A 26664-nucleotide genomic window follows, 5' to 3' on the forward strand; every position below is an offset into this window, starting at 1 on the left:
AGTATGATCAACTTAAATTGCGTGTTCTGTCGACGGAGATAACACAGGCACCGACAGCTCTGGATACAGGATATCTTTCCACCTCCACCTTGTCCCCTAAGACCTGCAGCATTCAAAAACCTTGGCACCTTTCTTCTTTTATGTAGTGCCACTGTTCACTGTGTCCCAGGATGGATTCACCTCCCGCATAACTCCTACCGCCTGCTTCAGCCACAATGCACCTCCCCTTTCCCAGTCGCCGATAGTTTTTAAGCGGTGCCGGGGCGTTGCCATTTTGGGCCCTTGTGATACATGCAGTCGTACTGGCTGCATGCAGCATTTATTATAATGGGCAGACAGCATGAAGCTGGGGTGCTGCCTGCACTTCAATTAACGGGCACAGTTTAACCGCGCACTGTGATCCGTGCATCCATTTTCAGTGGAGCTGTACAGTTTAGCCACATTGTATCGGGGGCACTTTACACAGACGTGATTACATTTCATTTAATTGCATGGAGGTAGATGGGGAATGTGGAATTCGGAACACAAGTAGATCAGCCGTGAGCTTATTGAATGGCGAGGGGCCAAATGGCCTATTTCTTTTCCTATTTCATATGTTTGTCTGTGGGTCTTTACTTGTGATATTTGCTGCCCTGCACCTGCCTTGCATCAGTTCCTGTTGAGAACACTAGATGGCACATTGGCTAACAGCAAAACATTTCCTTAGTTACAGATTGCTCAATGGTTTACTTCGATGAAGTAATTCAGATTCACTGATTGCAACTCCGTTTCCTCTATTCATACAATATTCAATTATGACTGGGTGTACGCAGCCAGGGAACATAAGGATCATCAATGTTTTATACACCTGTTCTCATCATTTAGCTCATGCTTTTTTACTGCTGACATGAAAAGGAACACATTTGAAAGTATTTATTTGCCAGGGTAAATTATTTGAGACTCTCTACAGCGCGCAGGTAGCATTTTGGGCTTTTGACTTCACTCACTGCAGATTTTCTCATGGGATTTTGCAGCAAAAATATGGATCAGACTCTGGGCTGCCTGCACTCTGGGCTGTTTAGGTAAGTGATGGAACTCAGATCTCAAGGTGCATTTGTTTTATCCATTTCAGGCGATGCTCCATCTATCGACAGCTACTCATCCAAAATGCCACATCTTTGTGACCTTCTTCGTACCATATGCTAAAGCTGTCTTCCTTGCACTTTGCTTTACAGTGCTTTCACAATGATTTTTACGGTTGAGCATTTTTTACTTCCTCCCTTGGACTTCTTGCACATTTGTGACAGCTCAGATTTTTGATCGTTTTAACAGACGGTGATAATTCTAGGCACAGAAACATGGAAAGGTTTATGGCAGAGAAGGAGGCCATTCAGCCCATTGTGCATCAAGACTACCCAGCTAAATTCCACCTTCCACCTCTTGCTGTGTGGCCCTGTAGGTTATGACCCTTCAAGTCTATGTCTGAGTATATTTTAAATGTGATGAGAGTTTCATCAACATTTTTCAGGCGGTGTTCCAGATCCCACCATCCACGGGTGAAAAAATTATTTCTCAACTTTCCTCTAATCCGTTTACCAATGACTTTAAATCTATGCTTCTGGTTATTGGCCTCACTGCGAAAGGAAATAGGTCCTTCCACTCCACTCTATCTAAGCATTGTTAATATTTCTACTGTCTTTACCCCCAGCAAGGTGAGTTTATTCCCTCGAACATACTGTCAGCTTAGAATCTCAACGGAAAAAAAATTCTAAGTGTTAAATGGGCACAGTCTCCAGAGTGATTCTCGACTGGGTCCTCAAATAAAAGATCCTTCCATGTGGCGTCTCTAACCTTACAAATTTATCTTCGGGTGGAACAGACATCACACAGCAGACCAAAGGTTTACCAATCCCAGCGGGTAGGATTATAAGCTGTATAGAAGCTTAGTTAGGCCACACGTGGAGTATAGTGTTCAATTCTGGTCATCACACTACCAGAAGGGTGTGGAGGCTTCAGAGAGGGTGCAGAAGAGATTTACCAGAATGTTGCCTGGTATGGAGGGCATTAGCTATGACAAGAGGTTGAATAAACTCTGCTTGTTCTCACTGGAATGACGGAGGTGGAGGGGCGACCTGATAGAGGTCTAAAAATTATGAGGGGCATAGACAGAGTGGATGGTCAGAGACTTTTTCCCAGTGTAGAGGGGTCAATTACCAGTGGGCACAGGTTTAAGGTGCGAGGGGCAAGGTTTAGAGGAGATGTACGAGGCAAGATTTTTGCACAGAGGGTAGTGGGTGCCTGGAACTCGCTACCGGAGGAGGTGGTGGAAGCAGGGACGATAGTGACGTTTGATAAATACATGAATAGGATGGCAATGGAGGGATAAGGACCCCGGAAATGTCGAAGATTTTAGTTTTAGATGGGCAGCATGATTTGTGAAGGCTTGGAGGGCCGAAGGGCCTGCTCCTGTGCTGTACTTTTCTTTGTTTGTTCAAAATGAGACTCCTCGAGTTGTGCGAATATGTCGGTCCTCGAGATAATGTAGATTTGAAACTTTAGCCTCTTTTATGCTATATTAATATTATTTTATTGAAGCTAATCGTGCAGCTTTTACATGGGGCTGTAAAGCCAATCATAATATGCCATTAAGGTCATAAAATAAATCCTTTTTTGAATCCACTGCAGTCAGCAGTATTATTTGATAATCAAACTAATATTGATTTTAAAAGATTATACTCACAATCCAATATGATTGCTTCATTCAATATGTCCCTATCTCAAGAAGACAGGGGGCAGGATTCTCCGACCCTGCGTTGGGTCGGAGAATCGTCAGGGGCGCGAATCACGCGACGCCGCTCTGACGCCGATCTGCCAATTCTCCGGCGACCGGAGAATTGGTGCCATTGGCGCCGGCACAGCGCCGGTTGGGGACCGCTAAACACGCCCTCCCCCCGACGATTCTCCACACGCGATGGGCCGAGTCCCGCCAGCGCCATTCTCGTATGGTCCTACCCGGCGGGACCTTAGTGTTCATGTTGCGGCGGGCGGCCTGGTGGGTGGAGGGGGTATCCGACTCCGGGGGGGGTGGGGGGCCTCCACGGTGGCGGTCCCCATGATCGGGACCTACCGATCGGCGGGCGGGCTTATCCCAGTGGGGGGGGGCCTATGTTCCTCCGCACCGGGCACGTGTAGCTCTCTGCCATGTTGTGTCGGGGCCAGCACGGAGAAGGAAACCTTCATGCCAGCCATGGCGTGCATGCGTGAACTCACGCCGGCCGTGCCATGCATGCACGGACCTGCGACGCCCATTCTGATGCCAGTATCGGCAGCTGGACCTGCGTGAGTCGCTCCCGTGCCATGCTGGCCCCCTGTGCGGCGCAGAATCGCTGATCCTAGGTGGGCCTGTTTATGATGGCGTCAACACTTAGCCCCAGGATCAGAGAATCCCGTCCAGGGAGTCTGATCTAAACTGGGACTCAACCTATGTCCAAAGCTGAAAGATGGCCGACTGACTGTCTGCTACCCATATGCATTTTTGATGAGAAAACTCAACTGAATCCAAAACAAGATTTCATTATACTTCTGTTTCCTCAGCAAAACTTATTTCTCAGCAAATGTATGGTCATTTTGAAGTACACTTGTTTATGTCTAGAAAAGTACCAGCTGTATGGCGCGCTTCCAACTGTAAGTTACCTCAAGGTCTTCAGTGTTAGCTGGCTCTCTGGCTATGGGCCAAATACTTCAATCATATTTCCACCTTTATGCCAAATTTTTATTTCCAATTATGTATGCCCATTAATACCAAGTAGCAATTAGAATCTTAACATTTTAGATTCCACATTAAATGAGTAAATTTTGTAACAGCCCATCATAATATTATCCCCGTCAGCCCCCTCTGCTCCAAAGAGAACAATCCCAGCCCATCCAACCATTCCTCATTGTTAAAATTCTCCATTCCTGGAAACATCCCTGTAAGTCTCCTCCGTACCCCCTGTACCTGCTATCCCATCATGTGATGCAGTGACCAGAACTGTGTGCAGTATTCCAGCTGTGGGCCATCTAATATTTCATATAATTCGTGCATAACCTCTCTGCTCTTCTGCTCTCAGCCTCGTACAATGGAGGGCAGGATATTTTTGTCTGCCTTCTTGACCACCTCATCTACCTGTCCTGCTACATTCGGAGATATGTGGAGGTGCACTCCGACTCCCGCTGTTCGACTACAGTATGTAGACTCGCACCATTTATTGCGTACCCTTTTGCCCTGTTCCCCTTCTCAAAATGTTCTGCCTCACAAATCTTTGGATTGAATTCCATTTGTCATGCTTCGGCCCACCTAACCAATCCTTCGGTTACTTCCTGCAGTCTACAGCTTCCCTCCTCGTTGCCAAATGCACAGCTATTTTTTGGATTATCTGCAAACTTATTAATGATGTCTCTGCCATCGACACTTTAAAGGCCCCCAAAGTTTCCCAGAATGTACTTGTGTCCCCGTGTGTAGTTTCCAACACGGGGAGTGATAAACTCAGTTTAAAAAATCCAGCAGCAAAGCCTTTTCACTTAAAAATTAAAAGGTTAGTTTATTTAACTCCAGTATTCTCGAAGTTTTCTAAGAAGAGATAAAGTTACGAAAACATACACACAAAAAGATTAATTACAAATGGAGATAAAACAATACTTATAAACATAAATCAAGATGAGTCCATATTTGGTACAGGTGAAGCCAAGGTGTTGCGTTGTCTGAAGTGAAGATCTTGAGATTGTAGAATTGTCCCTGTAGTTGTGACGGTTTCAAATATCAAACTGCCAATTTAAAAGGTGATTGCAGTAGGTGGAATCAGGGTTTACAAGGAGGAGAGAAGGTTCCATACATCTGTCCTTGTGGCACTTTCAGCTGCCTAGTTGGGTTACAGCAGAAACTGTGGCTGTTTTAGATGCCTTTCTCTATCTTTCTCTGAGTTGAAGACTTTTTCTCGATGGGTATACCAGTTTCCTGCCCCTTTCAATGCATCTTTCAGGTATGGCAAGATGGCCACCATCACCATGTGACCTGTACCACAATGCCAAGTCACATTCCATGTTTTTGTAATTCATTGGATATGCCAGCATTTTATTGCCTATCTCTAATTACCATTCCAATGGTGGTGGTGAGCTGCCTTCTTGAATCATCACAGTCCATGCAGTGTACGGACAGCCACAGTGCTGTTAGGAAGGGAGTTGCAGGATATTGACCCAGCGAACAGTGGAGGAATGTTGATGCATTTCCAAGTCAGGATGATGAGTGACATGGAGGGGGACACCCAGGTGGTGGTGTTCCCAGCAGTTGCTGACCTTGTCCTTCTAGGTGTTAGAAGTCGTGAGTTTGGAAGGTACTGTCAAAGCAGCCTTGGTGAGTTGGAGAGAATGTTGAAGGTGGTGGATGGGATGCCAATCAAGTGGGCTGCATTGTCCTGGATGATGCCAGGCTTTTTGAATGTTGGAGCTGCACTCACCCAGGCAAGTGGAGAGTATTCCATCATTCTCCTGATTTGTGCCTTGTATGGTGGAAGTTAGGAGTTAGGAAGTGAACTTGCCACAGGATTTCTAGCCTCTGACCTACTCTTGTAGCCGCAGTATATAGTATATATGGCTGATCCAGTTTACTCTCTGACCCATGGTAGCCTCCAGCATGCTTTTTTTAAATTTAGAGTGCCCAATTCATTTTTTTTCCAATTAAGGGATAATTTAGCGTGACCAATCCACCTAACCTGCACATCTTTGTGTTGTGGGGGTGAAACCCACGCAAACATGGGAATAATGTGCAAACTCCACATGGGCAGTGACCCAGAGCTGGGGTTGAACCTGGGACCTCGGTGCCGTGAGGCAGCAATGCTAACCACTGTGCCACCATGCTGCCCTAACCTCCAGCATGTTGATAGTGGGATGGGGGGAGTAGGATTCAGTGATGGTACTGCCATTGAATGTGAAGGGGCGATAGTTTGATTCTCTCTTGTTTTAGATGGTGATTGCCTGGCATGTATGTGATGTGAATGTTACTTGCCACTGCATACACTGCTGCAGTATCTAAGGAGTTACAAATGGTGCTGAACATTGTGCTGTCATCAGCAAACATCCCCACTTCTGATCTTAAGATGGAAGGAAGGCCATTGATGAAACAACTGAAGAGGTTCGACTTAGGACCCCACACTGAAGAACTCCTGCAGTGATGTCCCACTGAGATGCCCCCATGGTGACAGGCCCGCGATCGGGGCCCAACGTTCTGTGGGCAGGCCTGTGCCGTGGCGGCACTCCTACTTCCGCGCCAGCCCCTGTTGGGCTCCGCCATGGCCGGGGTGGAGAAGACAACCTCCTGCGCATGCGCCAGAATACACAGGCTGATCTGCGAATGCGCAGGAATCACACCAGCGGTTCCACCCATGCGCGAGATCACTACGGCTCTTTGGTGCATGCGTGAACTCGTGCAGTCCCTTCGGCGCCAGTTGGAGTGGCACCAACCCCTCCGGCGTCCACGTAGTGGAAGTGTGGAGAATTCCACATTTTCGGGGGCTGTTGACGCCGGAGTGGTTGGCGCTGGTTCTCCCGCCGGCGTGGGGACTTAGTCCCCATAAGGGAGAATCCTGCATGGTCTTATGGACTAGTTTTGCTGGAGCTCCTTGATGCCATATTCGGTCAAATCCTGCCTTGATATCAAGGGCAGCCACTCTTACCTCATCCCTTGAGTTCAGCTCCTTTGTCCTTAGTTGTCCAAGGCTTTGATGTTGTTAGGAGCTAAACCCAAAATGAGCATAAGTGAGCAGGTTATTTCTGAGTAAGTGGTGCTTGATAGCACTTTTGATGACCCCTTGCATCACTTTGATGATGAATGAGAGAAAGCTGAAATGGCGGGAATTGGCTGGGTTGGACTTGTCCTGATTTTTGTGGACCGGACATACCTGAGGAAATTCATGAACCTGTCGCTTCAGGGAGGATTTTAATTTCTGGGGTGGCCGAGTGGGTACATCTGTTTTGCCCCCTTGGGAGTTTTCAGCAACACTTGAATTTTCTTTTTGGCTGTTACACGCATAATTTGTCTCACAGGGTAATGGTTTCCTGTGTTTGGTTACTATAGTAATAATAGCTTATTGTCACAAGCAGGCTTCAATGAAGTTGCTGTAAAAAGCCCCTATTCGCTACATTCTGATGCCTGTTCGGGGAGGCCAGTCCGGGAATTGAACCCGCACTGCAGCCTTGTTCTGCATTGCAAGTCAGCTGTTTAGCCCACTGTGCTAAACCAGCCCCTATGGGATGGGGTTGCTCCCCAGTCGGCAATTTTTGGATGCCCCTATTTATATGTGGCTGGCTAACCTCTGCTGCCCTGCCTGCGACTCCTCAACTTGGTGAGGTGACTCTCACATCTTTTGACTCAATAGGCTTCTCTTGAGTCACTTCAGTCTTCGCGAAATTGATCGCAATCCGCGAATTGCAGGTTTCTGTAACTTTTCATCTTATGTGCCCCTGCGCGGGTCACTCCCCAATAAAAAGTCCACCCATTGCAGAGACGCTTGAGATTACACCCACAGTTACCAGCCCAGGAACACACTCACTGCTTATGTGAATTTGTGCTAATGCTCCAGTGCGTCCTTTGGCTAATGCACTGTATTTTGTTCAGCATCTGCATGAGAAACCACTGTTTCACATTAGCATCATCTGCAAGCACCTGGCATCTTGAACAGTTTTAATTTAATTTTTTTCCAGTTCCTTGGAAACACTAGGGGCCATCTTCCCCTTGAATACAAAATCTTGATAGGTATCCGCACCCTCTGTACCATTTGCACAGAGACTGGCAATTTCCATGACGACAGACTGTTCAGAAAACAGACAGAAGGGGAATTGTAAGGGACTTAGATTTCTCTTGGGAAACTTGAGAAAGAAGATATAACATTAAGTGGGTTTCTGTGTAAGGAAGGGTAAAACCTATAGTTGGAGTCGTAATCATTGAATCATCGAGGTCTACAGCACAGAAAAAGCCCTTCAGCCCATCATTTTTGTGCCGGTCAAAAATAACCATCAAACTATTCTAATCCTACTTTCCACCACTTGGCCCATTGACCTGCATGCCTTGACATCAGAAGTGCACATCCAAATACTTATTAAATGTTATGAGGGTCTCTGCCTCCATTACCCTTTCAGTCAGTGAGTTCCAGACTCCCACTACCCTCTGGGTGAAAACATTTTTCTTCCCTACTCCTCTAAACGTCCTGCACCTTAACTTAAATCTATGCCTCCCTGGTCAGTGATCCCTCCAGCAAGGCGAAAGGTTTCTTCCTGTCTACTCTATCTATGCCCCTCATAATTGTATAAATCTCAGTCATGTCTCCACTCAGTCTGCTCCAAGGAAAACAATCCCAATCTATCCAATCTCTTTTCATAACTAACATTCTCCAGCCCAGACAACATCCTGGCAAATCTCCTTTTGCACCCTTTCTAGTGCTATCACATGCCTCCAATAATATGGATTCCAGAATTGCATACAATACTTTAGTTGTGGCCTAACCAACGTTTTATACAGTTCCAGCATAACCTCCCTGGTATTGAACTCTATGCCTCGCCTAATAAAGGGAAGAATACCATATGTTGGTTTAGCACAGTGGCCTAAGACAGCTGGCTTGTAATGCAGAACAAGGCCAGCAGCGCAGGTTCAACTCCTGTTCCAGCCTCCCTGAACAGGTGCTGGAATGTGGCGACTCGGGGCTTTTCACAGTAACTTCATTGACGCCTACTTGTGACAATAAGTGATTATTATGCCTTCTTAACCACTGTATCCACTTGCCCTGCTACCTTTATGTTGCTGAGACCATTGTACCTTAGGATGCTCTTTGTAATCCATGTTAATCTTAAAATCTAAGCACATTTGTGAAGATAAGGGGGGAGTAGAGGAGTACTGTATCATAAACCAACTTTTCATGTTTAATGCATTTTCTTCCTGTTAAGACTAATTAGCGGTCTTGTGACTCTGTTACTCCATGTTTTATAAAGAAAACTAAATACTATGGTCTTTTGAGCCAAGGTTCCATTCTGGGATCTTCCTGTCCAGTTATAACTGCTGTTCCCACTATCCTTTCCCTTGGAACCTATTTATGCCCCGTTTATTTCCCTTTCATCGCTTCTTTGCTGATATGAACTATTGTTGCTCGTTCTCGGTGAGTGTGCTTTACACTCAATTTGTCTCTGTTTTATTCCTTAGCTCTAGAGTCGCCAGGTATCGTTATACCGCCACAAGATTCAAGTTCAAGTTCAGACCAATAACTCAATACACCAGTTAGTAAGTTCAAACATGACACGTTTATTATAATACAGTTATTTACCATTTATGCATATAACACTAAAAGACTAGGCTATTCCTACCGCTAACAGGCCAATACTTATCTGGAATAAGGGAACTGCCGGATCAGGAAACAATGGCCTCTTGCTTTGTCCTGGATCCGTAGGCTTCCAGTTGGTGTGGACTAAAGGGGTCAGGAGTGTCTACTCTCGTAGCGTGCGTTGTATGACACTTACTTGATGGCAGCTGCTGACCAGGCCTCTCCTTCTCAAGGTCTTCTGCTGCAAAGGTGTTCTGCTGGGAGGGCCGGCTGGTCAAGAAAAAAGAATCAGTCCTGGGACCTGACTTTTATAGGTCCCAGGGGCTTTGCGTCCTTCTGGGCGGACCCTCTATAAACTTGCAATCGATTGGGTCTCTTCCCAATCGATTGATTTGAATTTCCCCAATAACGGGGCTGTTCCTCGATCACTGGGCGGTTCCTTTCACTTTATTTGTATCCTTTGTTTCAGACTCCACTGGCGCCGGGATGTCTGACGTTCTATAGAATGTAGCGATTGCAGTTAACTGTTGTGTCCATTGTGCCTGGGAATCACTGCGAATCGCTCACTTAATATGCGCAGCTCGTTAGTTACAATGCTGTCTGGTTTCTTTAGCAGCTAGAATACAGGGGATTCTGCAAACTGCTTGTCTCTTTGCCAATGTCCGTTTTTCCTTGTAACCTTTGCGTTCTTCCATTTTGTTTGAGGAAGTGGCCAACCCAGGTGGCTACACTATCTGGACCTGGCCTGCTCTGGGTCAATGGTTCATGAGTCAGTTCATAGACCTCAGCCATAACTTTCTACTGTTGCTGAGTAACCCTCTGTTCCTTGGGGTGCATGTTTATATTATGATGGAGGGAAGCTTTCAACTCCAACAGTACCAAATACCTTATCGCTTCATAGGTACGCTTTATTTTTAAAGTTCGGACCAACTGGTTGTATATGACCTGTTTAATTTTTTTGGAATTCAAATAAGTCCATGGTAATTCAGAAATTGCTGGTGCTGGGCTTCTGGCAACAACTCGGAAAAAGCTCTGAATCACCTCCTGTTGTTCACCCTGACCTCCCCCCCCCCCAACATCTCCCAGAATTTAATGTGGCCCCTAGCTGCCAGCTCCCAATCTCTCCTCCATGTTTTCCTCTTTCCCCCCTTCCCTCACTGACCCACCGGGACATACACAAGAGCTGCTCCTGATAGGACCACCAGCCCAATTAGCTTTTGAATTGGTAAATTTTCCTTTGGAGATGTGACAGATGCTTACAGATATCCTTATAATTACACCGGCTCAACTTCCATCGCGCCTCAGATCCCCCACTTTGTGCGCCTTGAGCGATGTGCCTGAAAACGGACCTGTGACAAATGTCTACTCCCTCATGTCTGGTAAATTAAACCTGTTTTACGCTCTTCGAGATGAGGGACGTACACACAACAGAAATAAATAATATTTTCCCTTTCTTTTCCAGGTGCATTTGAAGTATCATTGACCTACAAATTAGCGAAGGCTGGTGATAATCAATATGTTCACTGTTACTCCTCTCTATTCTCCCAGCACTTTTCACTTCCTGTCAGAAGATCTACGCAAAGTAAATTCTCAAATTGTTATATTGTTCGGAACAGTAGCTTCCATATCACACAGTACCAGATGAAGATGCCGATTTTCGCTGCATTATTCTTGTGTACTTCAGATGATAGCGACTGTATATGCTGTCCATGCATCCTTCGATTCCAAGTGGACATGCCTATTTTAACAAGAAATATGTCTTCTCAGTTTCAAAGTGATGTTTGATTTTCAAAATGATAATGGAGATGTGTGTGCCATCTCACTGACTCCAGCTACATCACTCGTATCATCATAAATTGTGCCTTAGCCAAGATGTTACAGAGAGGAAAAGCAATAGGTGACACTTTGAGGCAAAATATATGTATTTAATGCTGCTGTCTCATGCTCGCGTGACCTAAAGAATGACCTGAAAGAGTAATCCTAACTTCAATAACAAAGGTCATAAACCTGACCAAAAGAGGGAGTTATAATGAGGCATATGTGTAAAATAGAAACAGAAAAGGTAGAACACTCAGAAGGTCAGGCAACATCCGGGAAAGAGAGAAATAAAGATAACGGGCCGGATTCTCCATTGGTAGATTATAAAATCGCGAAAGCGATCGGGCGGCGAATAGGTTCCGACGCTAAAATTGCAAATCTCTGTCACCTCAGCAGCGGCGTCAATGCGGTCCGGAACTCATGTACAGTAAACACCGTTTGCATGTCATTAGCAGGCACAACTCAGAATTCTCCAGGGCCTCTGCGATTCTCCGCCTTCAATGGGCCGAGTTCCCGATGGCGTAGTTCACTTGTGTTTTTAAAAATCGTGAAACCGGTGTCGTGGCTGCTGAGGGAGAGAGAGGGGGTACGGAAAGTGTCCAGCATCGCCATAGTTTGCTGACAGTTGTGCCACTGCCCGGGGGGCTTCTGCTATGGTCGGGGGGAGTAAGGGCAGCACGGTAGCATGGTGGTTAGCATAAATGCTTCACAGCTCCAGGGTCCCAGGTTCGGTTCCCGGCTGGGTCACTGTCTGTGCGGAGTCTGCACGTCCTCCCCGTGTGTGCGTGGGTTTCCTCCGGGTGCTCCGGTTTCCTCCCACAGTCCACAGATGTGCGGGTTAGGTGGATTGGCCATGCTAAATTGCCCGTAGTGTCCTAATAGTAAGGTTAGGGGGGGGTTGTTGGGTATAGGGTGGCTACGTGGGTTTGAGTAGGGTGATCATTGCTCGGCACAACATCGAGGGCCGAAGGGCCTGTTCTGTGCTGTACTGTTCTATGTAATATCTGGGGGTAGCAAGAAGTTGGGCTGTGGGGTCGGGGTGGACGGGCATGGAACACCATTGCCACAGCCGGGAAGGCACCCATGCAGCTGCAAACATTGCTAACAGTCCATTGTGAACTTAGAGCCAAGGTATCCCCCCCAGGCCACCTCCCCTCCAGGTGCCTTTTGGCCCCAGCTGACCCATCAGCTCTCTGGGCATGCTCAAGCACAACCAGTGCAATCTTGTTGGCTGGGATGAGTGTATCTGGGGAGTGTAATGTATATATGCGGCTGCAGCTTGTCAGCTCCCGAATGACAATTATGAACCCGGCAAATCCCGCAACATTTTTCATTGGAATCGATTGTGTTTCAAGTGGTGCCAGTGGTAGCCCCTCCACAGTTGCTGAATCGGTCCAGGTTCGGCTCCAGTTTGCTGTTGTGAAAATCCCTGAATTCTGCGTTGGCGTCAACGTTTGGGATTGGATTCTCCGCTTTTGTGACTAAGTGCTGACGCCAGCGTGGAAACAGTGGTGTTTTACGACAGCAAAAACGGCGCAACAGGTGCACCGATTCAGCAACTCTAAATGGGCTAGCACCATCACCACATGGAACGTAACTGGTTCCATGCAAAACCGCGCCGAATTCACCAGGTCCGTGATTGACGCATATGAGGCTCATAGGCTGCAGCCGCACTTAAACGATCCATCGACCCACACACACCGTCTCAGTTAACAAGATGGCTGGAAGGAGAGCAGTGCTATGGTTTAGGGATGCTGAGCTGGACACCCTCCTGGATGCCGTAGAAGCGAGGCAGATGATCCTGTCCCCTGGCCCGGGAGAAAGGCACCAGGCACCGCCGTTCGCCGTGCCTGGGTGCACAGGTGGCAGAGGTGGTCAGCATTGTGGGCAAAGTCGTCCGGACTGGCATCCTGTGCAGGAAGAAACGGCACAACCTCTTCAGGATGGCCTGGGCGAGTCGGCAGCACTCTGCCCCTGGCACTAACCCTGCCCCACACACACCCGAAACCCAGCCCTCCTCCAGGGGACGGGCAAACTCTCACCCTGCCCCACATGGCAGCACCCACGCCAGCCATAATAGCCGGGTTCCCTGACCACTGATGCCATTATCAACCCAACCCCCAGGCTGCATACGTCGGAACATCTAACAGTGTCATTGTTTGTGTTTGCCCCACTGAGAGACATGCACAACCGCCAAGAGCGGGTGAAGACCGGCGGGGGACCACCAGACCTGCGGCCCCTCACCGTCCCGAGTAGAGGGCTCTAGACATGGTTGGTGGCCCGGAGGAAAGGGAGATTGCGACCCGGAGGAAGACGACAGGCGAGCAAGTGAGACCCCGCTTAGTTGCGGATCCCCATGACACATGTATGGGCACGGCCCCCCCCACACCCCTCACCCTCCACACCCCTCACACCCTCAGCCTCCTAATCCCCGCACATACGCCTCACCCCCCCGTCATCCCCTTCATCTTCCCCCCTTCCCTGGCCCACTGTCTAACTATACATGTCGCCTTGTGTCTTACAGGACCTGCCGGAGATGGGGCCAGTCCAGCCAGAGACACCTCCTCCGCATCCTCCTCGTTGGACAAGGCCTGCCCTTCAGCCTCATCCTCCTCCAGCACATCGCCTCTCTGCTGGGCTATATTGTGGAGGACGCAGCAGGCCATCACGATGCAGGCGACCCTCCTATCCTTGTACTGGAGGGCCCCTCCAGAGCGATCAAGGCACCTGAAGAGCTTCTCCAGGACTCCGAAGCACCGTTCGACCACACCCCTGATTGGTGTTTGGGCGTCATTGTATTGGGTCTCCACGTCGGTCAGTGACCTCTGGGTAGGCATCATCAGCCACGACCGCAGCGGGTAACTCCTGTCGCCCAGCAGCCAGCTCCGTAGCTGGGGGGGGGGGGGGGGGGGGGGGGGGAGAGGGGGAGAGGTTTGCTCCTCAAACATGTTGGGGATCATCGAGCATGAAAAGATGAATGCGTCTGCACGCTGCCCAGGTATCGGGTGCAGACATGCATGATGCACATCTGTTGGTCGCAGACCAGCTGAATATTCATGGAGTGGAAGCCCTTTCTGTTAGTGTATAGCGAGCGGCCTGTTATCTGCAGTTGGCCGTAGGATGACATGCATGTCATCGATCACCCCCTGGACCCGGGGCATCCCGGTGATGGCAGTGAACCCCGCTGCCCGGGCATCCTGGTGGGTTCAGTCCACAGGGTGCTGGATGTACTGGTCTGCATGTGCAAATAGGGCATCCATGATGGCGCAAATGTACCTGTGCGCCGATGTCTGCGAGATCCCGGACAGGTCCCGACTTGACGACTGGAACGACCCGTGGCACAGACGTTCAGGGCGACCGTCACCTTCATGGTCACCGGGAGTGGGTGCCTTCCCCCATACCCCCGCGGTGCCAGGTGTGCCATCATCTGGCATATGCGCCTCACAGTCCATCTGCTCATCCGCAGTCTCCCTCTGCATGCCCGGTCCGGCAGGTTCTCGGGATTCGTGATTCCGGCGTCGCTGGACGGAGAATCCGGCCCATTATCTTTCCATTCAGGCTCAAAAGATGCATATAGCTCTTCCTGTGAAATGTTAATCTTTTAGTGTTGGCGAATCCAATCATAACCAAAACATTTTCAGACCAAGGTCAATTCTTTGGCATGAGGTGACAGTGGAAAAGACAACGGCAATTCCAGATACTGATCAATCAACCAGAGCACTGTCATTTTCACCGGGACAGAAATAAACCTTTCGTAATTGTCATCTAACCAAACTATACAAATGAAATTGCTTCAAATGGTGGAGGAAGGTCAATGGAGTTTAAACACCAATCTCAAAAAAGCTTAATCAGGCAAACTGAATAACCCCAACAGAGACAGAGCTAATGTAAAAAATAATTGCCTGAAGTAGATTGCCTTATTATGGCATAATAAGCCATCAGACATTGTAAAATTGGTCCAGGGAATTAATACCATCATGCTGTCTATACAGCCCATTGCAGAAGCAGGGCACATCATTTTCAATACTATTTATAAAAGAAAGAAAGAATTCACATTTGTATGGCACCTTTTGTGCCCTCAGGATGTCCAAAAGTGAATCGCGGACACTGGAGTACTTTTTGAAGTGAAACTATCTGGAATTATGTGATGATGCACCTTCACTGGTTTCATTCGAAACACGAAAGGTATTTATCAATAAAAAAAAAACTATACGGCTGAAACCCATCAGCTGTCCCAGTCCCGATGTGTCTTCTACAAACCTATGTGAGACAGGACTGCACCCCCTGGGATGATTGCCCGCTCTCAGTCCCGATTGGTCCCACAAGCCAGGTGACCCTCTTCTGTTGCGTTGCCCTGATGGGGACAATCACCATAATCGCCACAGATTGGTAGCATTGTGGTATTGTCACTGGTAATCCAGAGGCGCTGCAGGCTAATCTTCAAATCCCACCAGTGGCCGGCGTGATTCAAATTCAAATTAAATCCAGCCTCTGGAATAAAATGCTGGTCTCATTAATGACGATCATGAAGCTCGCATTTTGTCTGAAAAAACCCCATCTGGTTCACTAATGCCCTTCTCTGAAGGAAACCGGCCATTCTTACTCGGTCTGGCCGATAAGTGACTCCAGGCCTAAGGCAATACGCTTGCCTCTCTCTTTGCCTCTGAAATGGTCCAGCAAGTCACTCAGATGTGTATCCAACACTGCAGAAAACTCAAATGATCAGAATGTAGCTTCAACGCATGGACTGCAGTGGTTCAAGGAGGCGACTCACTGCACCTTCTTAAGGGCAATTAGGAATGGGCAAAAGATGCTCAGAAATTCTCATATCCCAAGGATGAATAAAGAAAAAATAAACATTGTGGTCAATTTGTGGGCAGCAAGGTCCCACAAGCAATAATGTGATAATGACCAGGTAATCTGCTTTTGTGATGGTTGTTGAGAGATGAGTGTTGGCTGGGATACTAGAGAGAGCTCGGCTACTTACTGTTGAAAGAAGTACATTGAGACTTTTCATGTCCACCTGGGAGAGAAGCTGGGTTATAATGTCTCATCTGAAATGCAGCAGCTTGGAAAATGCTCACCGTACTTTACTGGAGATTGAAAACAATGTGTTTGTATTTGAGCTGTTCCCAAGGCAGTAGTACTTTTGCCTGTTGAAAAGAAAGAAACATTGGGCAAAAGCACCAAGATTAGAGAAGGAAAAAACAGGTTGCTCAAATAAATTTATCGAATGCGACAAGCTGATGGCGCCTACAAATTCGGAAAGTGTTTCCAGAGGAATGGAAGCAAGGCTGGAGCCTAATCATAATTTACTTTTCAAAGCCCAACCATTTCAAACTTTGCCTCCAGGGCAACGTTTGGGCCACTGAGGGTTTTTAAAAAAAATTCTGGCCCACTTCTTCAGTGTCCTTGTGGCAAGGGTAGTTTTTAAGGGCTTCAACAGTAAGTAGCCGAGCTCTCTCTAGTATCCCAGCCAACATATTGCATTACCGTGCAGTGGGCAGCACGGTAGCATGGTGGTTTGCATAAATGCTTCACAGCTCCAGGGACCCAGGTTCGATTCCTGGCTGGGTCACTGTCTGTGCGGAGTCTGCACGTCCTCCCTGTGTGTGCATGGGTTTCCTCCGGGTGCTCCGGTTTCCTCCCACAGTCCAAAGATGTGCGGGTTAGGTGGATTGGCCATGCTAAATTGCCTGTAGTGTCCTAAAAAGTAAGGTTAAGGGGGGGGTTGTTGGGTTACGGGTATAGGGTGGATACGTGGGTTTGAGTAGGGTGATCATGGCTCGGCACAACATCGAGGGCCAAAGGGCCTGTTCTGTGCTGTACTGTTCTATATTCTATATGTTCTATAAGGTTTGGCCCTCCTTAAAATAGACTTTGAGCCCTTAATAGGGGAGATTGCATGCCCACGTTCACGTCCACGTGAATGGCGATGAGAGTGCAATGAGATTCTTATTTCCGGATTTTCCCTGCTCCTCGCCGGTGGCATAGAAAGCTTCCTGCCTACAAACCTCATTTAGAAACACTTTACCAAATTTGCATATTATTAAAGAATCCGCAGGCCACATGAGCAAAGAACAAAACAGCACAGGAACAGGCTTTTCGGCCCTCTAAGCCTTGGTCTTGATACCAAAGCCCTCAGCACTTCCTTGTGCCACATGAATTGAAATTAAATGAAATTAAATCGCTTATTGTCACAAGTAGGCTTCAAATGAAGTTGCTGTGAAAAGCACCTAGTCACCACATTCCGGCGCCTGTTCGGGGAGGCCGGTATAGGAATCCCTCTACTCCTCTATATCCTTTCTACCCATGCATTTGTTGAGATGCCTTTTGAATGCTGTTAATGTATCTACTTCCACAACCTCCCGTGGCAGCAAGTTCCTGGCACTCGCCACCCTCTGTGTAAAAAACCTGCCTCGCACATCTCCTCTAAACTTTACCCCATAGACCTTAAACCTATACCCCCTGGTGACTGACCCCTCCACCCTGGGAAAGAGTGCCTGCCCATCCATTCTATCCGTGTCCCTCATAGCTTTGTAGACCTCTATCAGGTCACCCCTCAACCTCCGACATTCTGATGAAAACAGCCTGAGTCTATTCAGCCTCTCCGCATAGCTAACACCCTCCAGACCAGGCAACATCCTGGTAAATCTCCTCTGCACCCTCACCAAAGCTTTCAGATCCTTCTGGTAGTGTGGAGACCAGAATTGTGCGCAATATTCCAAGTGCAGCCTTACCAAGATTCTATAAAACTGTAGCATGACTTGCCAGTTTTTATACTCGATGCCCCATCCAATGAAGGCAAGCATTCCATATGCTTTCTTGACTACCTTGTCCACTTGTGTTGCCACTTTCAAAGATCTGTGGAACTGCATGCCCAATCTCTCTGACTTTCTATATTCCTAAGATTTTTGCCATTTACGGTACATTTACCCTCATTGTCAGACATACCAAAATGTATAACCTCACATTTGTGTGGATTAAACTCCATTTGCAATTTCTTTGCCCAAGTCTCTAACCTATCTATGTATTGCTGTATCCTCTGACAATCCTCAAAACTATCTGCCACTCCAGCAACATTGTGTCACCTACGAACTTACTAATTAGACCAGCTACATTTTCCTACAAATCGTTTATATATACTACAAACAATAGAGGCCCAGCACAGATCCCTGTGGAACACCACTAGTCACAGCCTACCATTCAGAAGGACACCCTTCTACTACCAGCCTTTGCCTTCTGTGACCGAGCCAGTTCTGTATCCATCTTGCCACCTCACCTCTGATCCTGTGTGACTTCACATTTTGTACCAGTCTGTCATGAGGCACCTTGTCAAAGGCTTTACTGAAGTCCATGTAACCAACATCCATCGCCCTCCCCTCATCAATCATCTTTGTCACCTCCTCAAAAAACCTGATCAAGTTAGTGAGGCACGACCTCCCTTCACAAAACCTTTCTGTTTATCGCTAACAAGTCCATTTGTTTCCAAATAGGTATAAATCCTGTCCCTGAGAATCCTCTCCAATAAATTACCTACTACCAACGTGAGGCTCACCAGCCTATAGTTTCCTGGATTATCCCTGCTACCTTCCTCAAACAGCAGTCCCGCTTTAGCTATTCTCTAGTCCTCTGGGATCTCACCCAAAGCCAATGAGGATACAAAGATGTCAGTTAAGGCCGCTACAATTTCCTCCCTTGCTTCCCTCATTATTCTGGGGTCAGGTGACCTTAATGTCTTTTAAAAGACCCAATACCTCCTCCTTTTCAATGTCAACATTACCCAGACTGTCCACACACCCCCCCCCCCCCCGTCCTCCGTCCAGGCAGCCGGCCAATGGGATTTCCTGTTGTGGCCACCCGACACCGTCGGGAAATCCGTGGGCCTGAGTGCACTGCCGGCAAAGTTGAGAATCCCACCAACAGGAAATCCAGCCCCATGTTCCTGACTGCATTATGAAAGCGAGAAACAGTCCCGGAGTTCCCTCTGGGGGTGTCAAAGCCACTATAGCCCCCAGGGGGAAGAGGGGCATACCTGGACACTACCCCCTGGTATTGCCCTGGCACAGGCTGGCACTGCTAGGTTAGCAGTGTCAGCCTGTGCCAACCTGTACCAGGGCACAGTGCCAAGGGAAGGAGCCCAATTGTGGGGTGGGGGGGGGTGGGTGATCTTAATAACACGTGGTGGGTGGGGAGAGCCCCCGATCCCTTTGTGGTGTGGAGGTGCAGGTTGCTGGGGAGGGTTTAATGTCAGTTCTGCTTCAGGCGCCCTTTGAAGATTGGGCCCGAGCTCTGTTGAGCGACCTTGTTGACTCCATTAGGTGCCGCCCCGCCAGACTGACGGCGTAAACCATGCCCGCTGATTTTTTTTCTGAGTGGCTCAAGGTCTGATCTGAAAACTCGGCAGTGCACCTTGACAAGTTATGGGAAAATTCTGCCCAATGAGTCTTCTGCACAGTTTTACACGACCTCTGGCTGCCGACAGCTTTCTGGGCACACATTCAGGATGCAGAGTGCACTAGACCTCTGCATTCAGCAACAGACGGCACCAGCACGATCAGTAAAGTGTTGAAAGCGCATTGATAATTTATGAAAAGGATCACCATCAGAAAGATTCAATGAGTAAAGAGAATTAGAAACTTTTAGCTTCTGGGTAACCGCCGCAGGAATTTGGTTTTCAACACACAGAAAATGATATGCCAAGCTTTTTATTTTATGGGAAGCAGCCAGGGGTTAAAGGAATACCACATCACCTTCATTCAGTGTTCTGTGCACCAGTGTCTCTCCGGGCCCAATAGCTGGCCTGGTAAATCCATTGTGTGGTGCTGTGTTACAAAGTTGGGAAGGTGCCAGTCTCAATATGTGGTCAGCATGCACTCAAATTAGCCTTCATGTTTCGAGATGAAGGAGAAATTGGAACGAGTTAAAAAACATTTGACAACCACCAGTTGTCTAAGTGTCCTGTCCAGCTAATGAAGCACTTCTGCAGCGCAGTCAATGGAGGAAACACAGCGGCCAATTTACACACAAGTAAACTCCCATAAGCAATAATGTGCTGATGACAAGATAATCTGCTTCTGTACGTTGATTGAGGGACAGGAACATCAGAACAGGAGTAGGCCATTCAGCCCATCGAACCTGCTCCGCCATTCAATACGATGGTGTCTGATTGGACACTTCAATGCATTTTACCCACATTTTCCTCATAACCCTTTACGCAATGGATAACTGTTGATTGCCACTTCATTAGAATCAGGCCCTGGGATTATTTCCATCCTGAAAGAATAGACTGGCTCTCAGTTTAACATCTCATCTGTTAGGCAGAACTTTAAAAAAAAATCTTTTGATTGGAACTTCTCATATTTCTAAACAATTGTACATATATACATCACATTTTACTTACCCGCGTTACCTTACTTTATTAAAGAGAAAGGTTTATTGTGTCTTTCATTTAATTGACCCTATATACATTTTGCCGCCCTCTGGATCAGTTCCTCCCCCTCCCCCTTCCCCCCCCCCCCCCCCCCCCCCCCCTTCCTCCCCCTCCCCCTTGGCTTCGGCTGTGTTTTGCTTTTATTTTCAGGGAACCCACCCCCCCCCCCCTCTTCTTTTGCAGTTTCCCCACCTTCCTTCCGTCTTCCTCTCCTCCCACCTCCCCCCCCCCCCCCCCCCCCCCCCCTTCCCCATGTGTAACTCTGGCTGCTCCAATACCCCAAAGATTTCCACTATCGGGCATGGCTTCACCCCCACCACCATAATCTTGGACATTGCCTCGGCTGTCCAGAACCCAGCAAGTTTGGGATAAGCCCAGAACATGTGGGTATGGTTGGCCGGGCCCCTCTGGCACCGTTCACATTTATCCTCCACCTCTGGGAAGAACCTGCTCATTCGGGTTCTGGTCAGGTGCGCTCTGTGCACCACTTTGAGCTGCAGTAGGCTGAGCCTTGTGCAGGAGTGGGTAGAGTAAGCTCTGCTTAGTGCTTTGCTCCAGAGTCCCTTTCCCACCTCTGTTCCCAGTTCATCCTCCCTGTTCTCGTCAAGTGGTGTTTGAGCTCTGTCCAGTAACTGTCCGCATGTTTTCCCACATAGCCCGCACTTCTTGCTGCTTGTGCCTATCAGGTCCTCTCGTAATGTGGTTTCCGGAGCCCCGGGGTGCCCTGCTGTCTATTTCCGGAGGAAGTGTTTTATCTGGAGGTGTCTCATTTCCTGTCCTTTAGCTAGTTTCCACTTTCTCGTCAGTTCGTCCAGCCTCGCCAGTCTGTGCCCTATGTAGCTATGTAGAAGTCACCGATCGTCAGTGTGCTGCCGTCCCGCCTCCATCTTTTGAAGGTGGTATCCAGCATGGCTGGAGGGAATCTGTGATTGCTGCAGATAGGGGCCATGGGGGATATTTTAGTTATCCCAAAGTGTTGTCTCAGCTGGGTCCACGTTCTCAGCGTGGCCGCTACCACTGGGCTCATTGTGTATCTTGTTGAGGAGGATGGGAGTGCTGCTGTGGCCAGGGCTTGGAGGGTCGTTCCTTTACAGGAGACCTCCTCCATTTGTACCCAATCTGTGCCGGGTTCTTGTACCCATCCCCTCACTCTTTCTGCCGTAGCTGCCTAGTGGTAGTATTGTAGGTTTTGTAAAGCCAAGTACCCTTCAATTTTTCTTCTTTGCAGTGTCGGTTTGGGAAATCTCGGGTTCTTGCACCCCCCCCCCCCCCCCTCCCCCCAACCCCCCACACAAATGCCACGATTAGCCTGTCTATATTTTGGAAAAAGGCCTTGGGGATGAAGATCGGTGTGGATCTAAACAGGAAGAGGAACCTTGGCAGTACGTTCATCACTTCTGACAATGAGGCACTCCCTCAGTACTATATGGATTGTCAGCTTTGATTTTTGAATTTGAATTTTGTCGGACTTGAACCCACAGCCTTTCAACTTAATTGTATTTTATTTATTTTCCCTTTATTTATCCAGTTCGTTCAATTGCTTCTCTTGTTTGGCCTTGTTTCGCACTGTAACCAATCACTATTTGTTGATGTACCATTGTCAATGTACTATGTTGATTATCCTTTTGTCTACTATGTATGTAATGTGTATGTTCCCTTGGCCGCAGAAAAATACTTTTCACTGTACTTCGGTACATGTGACAATAAATATCAATCAATGAATCAATTGAGGACCAGTCATTTACAATAACAACCTGGTCAAGAGTAACCCTAACCATTCAACCGTTGTTCTCTGGGCTTGTAAACGTTCTGTTGCACAGACGCAGCGGAAAGCCCAGAAGCACCTGGGCCTCTGGTTTCTCTCGCTGGCCCTGGACCAGGCTGAGGGGAATATCAATCTCAGTTGTGGTTGACTGAATAGTTTGCAATAGTGCACAAACTTTCCACCTGAAGGATAACTTGGACAATATATATCCCTGTAGCCAACATATATCAGCAGAATAAGGAGTGAAGTGGAGCGAATAAGAGAAGCTTCTCTACCATTATATATTTATGCTGTTACATTCAAAAACAACGGAAAAAAGGGTGGCACGGTGGCGCAGTGGTTAGCACTGCTGCTTCATGGCGGCGAGGACCCGGGTTCGATCCCGGCCGCGGGTCACTGTCCATGTGGAGTTTTAAAGCAGACCAAGGCAGGCCAGCAGCACGGTTCAGTTCCCGTACCAGCCTCCCCGAACAGGCGCCGGAATGTGGTGACTAGGGACTTTTCACAGTAACTTCATTTGAAGCCTACTTGTGACAATAAGCAATTTTCATTTAATTTCATTTCACATTCTCCCCGTGCCTGTTTGGATCTCACCCTCACAACCCAAAAGATATGCAGGGTAGGCGAATTGGCCACTCAAAATTGTCCCTTAATTGGAAAAGCAAAGAATTGGATACTCTAAATTTATTATTTTTTAAATAGACCCACTAACCTTTGAAACTTACCTTCTCCATTTAAATTGTCCTTTTAAACACCTCCTGTGGCGACGAGGGGCTTTTCACAGTAACTTCATTTGAAGCCTACTTTTGGCAATAAGCGATTTTCGTTTCATTTTCTTTACAGCAGCTACAGCTGTAAAATTGAGTTTTGTTTCCTCTTTCTCCTCGGTTACTCCATGCGGATGTTACCGGGGCACACATCGCTGTTGCCGTCTCATCCGCCTGAGTGAGGAAGGTTGGTCAAGACCAGGGCTTTGAAATATCGTGGGCAAATCTGTTGAGAATGGTAATCTGCCGGAGATTGCCAACCTGAGGAAGTTTCGAGCCATAAATGTATCCTGATTTGTATGCATTTTAAAATTACGCTGGGCATCCTCGTTGCTTTTATGATCATTATTTAAATCAGTACACTTGTCCTAATAAAGGATACACTGATCTACGTTAAGTTCCTTGATAATCTTGTAGTTTTATGCAACTGAGTCCTTGCACATTTGAGCAATGTTCTCATTAATGCTTACACTGGACATGGTTTCCAGAGAGTCTGAATTGCAGCATCTCCTAATCTGAACCTCAGGCGCAAATTTATCCAAATGTTTATCCCTAATGAACACAGCGTGTCACACTGCTCTTTTACATCTGAAACTCCAATTAAAATCTGCATCAGGCATCTGCTTTCTGAAGCTCAGAAGGATTCTAATTTAAATGAGTTTGGCTGTTCTCGATCCAGCTCGCAGTGAATTTGGGCATGTTGCAAGTTAGGTTTATATCTTTATTCTGCTACCCCAACCTGCATGAGGGGAATGAATCTGATGAAGAGAATTGCAGCAGCTCCTTCCTGACGTGCCTTCTTTTTCTTTTCTAAACCCACGTGATGCTTTTCACATCAAGAAAAAGCGATCCACAAGCAATTTGTCAGGGGAAAAAAGAATTATAAAAGGACAGCAGCACAACCCGTGAGGAGCATGTGGCTTCTTCTTGTATCCCAGTGTCCGTGAGGAATATGGGGGACTTTGGGAATGCCCGACGGGGAAGAAAGAGGTACTCAGCTCCTGTAGGTAGCAGCTGAGGATAGTCAGGGAACAACAGAACACTGCCAGGCGATACAGGCAGCAGTCAGTAGATTAATCACCAAAGCCAGTCTGAGGGATGGAGGATGTCTGTTTTGCTCATGTCCAAATAAACCTGTAATGAATCCCATCTGGCATGAAGCAGCACAGTGAAAAATCTATTCCAGCTCCAATCTGCCAGCTTTTTTTTTCTATCTCCCACATGAGCTGAGTGGGAGCTATGTTGCTGCAGCGACAGTAATACTGACAGTAATCTCGTGTCAGTGTGGCAAATGCGCTTTGTGCTTGCGCAAGAAGCAGAGAAGGACGAGGTAATCAGGAGCGGAGCTGAGAGGAGTGACTGCGGCAGATCAAACCTCGCTGAGTCTAGCCAGGTCAACTGGAGTTCACCAGGTCAAACGTTTATTAAAAGATAATCGGATGAGCTGAAATACTAGCTGGTGCAGCAGTCAGCCCCTGCAGTCATGGCAAAGTGAGAAGCACATCTCCTCTTTGCTAGTCAGCCTAAAAAACCAATACTGAATGACAAAGGAAAACAATTAGATTTATTGCACTTGAAAAGAAATTTACATTTTGCAGCTCACTGCTACATGACTGCCTGTTGCGTAATTGAAATATTAACAGTTCGAACCAGTGTATATGGGGGTAGGATACGAAATGTTTTACTGATCCAAATAATAATAATAATCTTTATTAGTGTCACAAATGGGTTTCCTCCGGGTGCTCCGGTTTCCTCCCACAGTCCAAAGATGTGCAGGTTCGGTGGATTGGTCGTGCTAAAATTGCCCTTAATGTCCAAAATTGCCCTTAGTGTTGGGTCGGGTTACTGGGTTATGGGGATAGGGTGGGGGTGTGGGATTGGTTAGGGTGCTCTTTCAAAGAGCCGGTGCAGACTCGATGGGCCGAATGGCCTCCTTCTGCACTGTAAATTCTATGATTCGATGGAGTAGGCTCACATTAACACTGCAATGAAATTATTGTGAAAAACTGTTCGGGTACACAGAGTGAGAATTCAGAATGTCCAATTCACTTAACTTGTGGGAGGAAACCAGAGCACCCGGAGGAAACCCATGCAGACACGGGGAGAACGTGCAGACTCTACACAGACAGTGACCCAAGCCGGGAATCGAAAGCGGGTCGCTGGTGCTGTGGAGAAATCATGCTAACCACTGTGCTACCATGCCACCCTATTTAACAATCATTAAGACTTTAATCGTTAAATACATTTTTCCTTGCTCCTTCATGGGATGCAGGCAGGGTTGGCAAAGTCTCGATTTGCTGTCCATTCCTTGTTGAACTGAGAATTGCAGAGAGCAATTAAGAGCCATCCCGCCTCATTGTGGGTCTGGAGCAGGCCAGACTGGGTAAGGGTGGTAGACTTCCTTCCCCAGGGCACATTATTAAACCAGATGGGTCTATACAAAATTCGGCAAGGATTGCTTGGTCACCGTTACTGAAACTAGCTTTATATTTCAGATTTATTTATTGAATTTAAGTTCCACCAGCTGCCATGATGGAATTTGGGCCTAGGTCCTCAAATCATTCGCCTGGGCCTTTTACCAACCTGAATTTTATGATTTGAGCATGTCACCCGTTTTTATTATGGTGTCCCCCTTCTGAGAAGTTGAGGGGGGGGGTGGGTGGTTAAATTGTTGTTGCCATTGGTTTCAGCCTGAAGAAAGAAGACACGTAAAGGAGCATCGAAAAATGTTGATAATCAAATTTATAAGAAAACACCCCAGGAGCAACTTTACGAGTTTATGAGCTGCATACATCAAAAAATACATGGACAGTGTAAGGGTCCTTCCTGGTGATTCCCTTATTTCCCCTTTCTTTATTTTTGTCATTATCATTTTTGATCCATGGATGCTGAATGGACATGTATCTTTTCGTCAAGCAGCAGAGAGAATGAGGAATTAAAGAAATGCAACATAGTATGTGGTGCTGCTAGCTTTGGACAGCAAGAGCCAGACTTTTCAGCACGTGAGAGATGGGGTGGGAATCGTTTTGATTGATTGGCCGGTGGCCAATGAATTGGCCAAAAGACCGTATTCTGCCCGGTAAAAGGTAGTGATTGGATTCTGCCTGAGTGGAATGATTTTCAGAGACCCAAGGAGTTCAGTTTGAATCCTAGACACTCGGGGGAAGGACCCCTTTCTCTCCTATCTCTCTCTCCAGAAGGGCTATTCGTGTTGTATTTCTGAAACTGCAGAGACCTGAGTGAATCTACACTGAAAACCATTACAGGCTGCAAACAGAGACCTGGATCTAAAAGCTAACTTTGAAGGAACAACACCTTAAAGATAACCATCTGAAACAAAAATGAATTTTACCCCTCTTCTCCCTTTTGTCTGTCTTGTAATAATAATAATCGCTTATTGTCACAAGTAGGCTTCAATGAAGTTACTGTGAAAAGCCCCTACTTGCCACATTCTGGTGTCTGTTTGGGGATGGTGGTACGGGAATTGAACCCGCGCTGCTGGCCTTGTCCTGCGTTACAAGCCAGCTGTTTAGCCCACTGTGCTAAACCAGCATCTATATC

General features: G+C 47.4%; 1 long non-coding RNA gene across 1 annotated transcript in view; it reads right to left on the bottom strand.

Moving 5' to 3' along the window:
* The window catches only part of LOC119971022, a 44773-nt gene that overhangs the window by 16174 nt on the left and 1935 nt on the right, over positions 1 to 26664 (bottom strand). The window contains exon 2 of the long non-coding RNA XR_005461722.1: positions 16126 to 16291. This is a non-coding gene — a long non-coding RNA (uncharacterized LOC119971022). The remainder of the gene's footprint in view (positions 1 to 16125; positions 16292 to 26664) is intronic.

The sequence above is a fragment of the Scyliorhinus canicula genome, chromosome 9 (genome assembly GCF_902713615.1).
Source record: "Scyliorhinus canicula chromosome 9, sScyCan1.1, whole genome shotgun sequence".
Classification (NCBI taxonomy): domain Eukaryota; kingdom Metazoa; phylum Chordata; class Chondrichthyes; order Carcharhiniformes; family Scyliorhinidae; genus Scyliorhinus; species Scyliorhinus canicula.